Raw genomic sequence first — 1,662 nt, forward strand, 5'->3', positions numbered from 1 at the left:
TCTCTCTCCTTTCCTTCCCTTTTCTCTCCCTCCCTCCCCTCCCACGCTCCGCCGCCTCCCCATCTGCATGTCCGTCATCAACATAGCTTATCAACAACTCCATAATTATCGCTCGGTCTCGTTTTCCCGCTGCTCACTCCACCCCCCCTCCCCCCCTCCCCCCCCCTCCCCCCTCATGCCAGCATCTTCGCGACGCACAAACAATCTTCAAAGTCGGGAAGAAAAGGGAGAGCTTAGGCAAGAGAAGAGAGGTTGTGGGGGTAATACCCGGATCAGCCTAACTGGTCTCCCTTCTTCTTTCGTTCGTTTTCCTCGTTTCTTTTTCCCCTCTCCCTCTTTCTCTCATTTCATTCTTTGTTATCTTTCTCCCGTCTTCCCCTTCTGCTCCTTTCCTCTCGTTATCTTCTCTTTCTCCTTGATTCTCCTCTCTTTTCTTCGTCTTTTCTAATATCCTTTCACCCTTTTCCTCCCCTTCCTTCTGTCTTCTCTCTCAACCCTTTCCTCATCATCTCTCCTTCTTTCCTCCTCTCCTCCACCTGCATTACCCTTCACTCTTTCCCGAGTCAACGCCAGCAGAGCCCGAACATTTTCCTCGACGTCGAAACTGTTTTGACACTAATTCCGGGTCGGGAAGCGGCGTTCGATCCAGCGGTACGGGTCGCGTAACGGAGATTTCGTCGAAGCTCCAAAAAATGCGGAATTTAGTTGTTCTTTTTCTTCTTTCTTTTTTTCTTTTCTTTTTTTTTTTTCTTTCTTTTTGATATCTTTGCTTTTGTCGGCACATGAAAAACCGAGGCATCTAGTAAATTTCTTATTTTCCTAACTTTCGCCGACACATGAAAACCGCGGAATCGAGTTCATTTTTTTTTTAACTCTTTTTTTCTTTTGTTTTCTTTACTCCGGTCTTCTATCTCTGATCTCCTACCGAGCCCTTTATCTCTTCCTTTGTTTTCTCAACATTCCTCGTTCCTCTTACTTTTAATCTTTTTTCTTTTAACCAAATCTTTATTCATTTTTTTCTTGCATCGTACACACAAAAATGGTGTTGATTCGGGATTTCCTTCGGTATGTCTCAGCCCATAAAACGGAGAGAAGAAACAGATATTTTCTTTTCTTTTTTTTCCTTTCTTTTTTTTGTGATCAACGCTAGACTACCAGATGCCAGTGCGTCTTTATTTTTCTATTCACTTTAAGGGGAAAATCTGAATTCATTCGTTACTTTAATCATCCTTAAAGACTATACTTGTCCAAACTGTTAATACACTTAGCTAAATATATAAACTTTTCTATCTTTGGCTAAATAACAATAAAAAAAAAAAAACGAAACTGTCGACTGTCGCGGATAAGTCAGACGGATCAGTTAGATGGATTAGCGACGCTGTGTAATCGGGACCGTAAATGTACGTGTGCCGTCTCGTATGGCCGTCACGCCTCTAAAGCCGCGGAAATCCAGGCCATAGTACAAAGTGTGGGAGAGAAAGTGTGGGTCCGGGAGAGAAGGATATTTCGCTCATGTGATGAATCAATCTGCTAATTTTATTCCCCCCCGAGTCTGTGCAGTATAGCGTGTTTGTTTGTTTGTTTGTGTGTGTTTTAATTTGTGAGTGAGTGTTTGCGCGTGTTCATTAGTGAGTGTGAGTGTGTGTGTGCGCGTGCTCGTGT

At 43.4% G+C, this 1,662-nt stretch overlaps 1 protein-coding gene across 1 annotated transcript in view; it reads left to right on the top strand.

Moving 5' to 3' along the window:
• The window catches only part of LOC125028511 (nucleoredoxin-like), a 29,058-nt gene that overhangs the window by 1,002 nt on the left and 26,394 nt on the right, over positions 1-1,662 (top strand). The window lies entirely within an intron of this gene.

This window comes from Penaeus chinensis, chromosome 9, assembly GCF_019202785.1.
Source record: "Penaeus chinensis breed Huanghai No. 1 chromosome 9, ASM1920278v2, whole genome shotgun sequence".
NCBI lineage: Eukaryota > Metazoa > Arthropoda > Malacostraca > Decapoda > Penaeidae > Penaeus > Penaeus chinensis.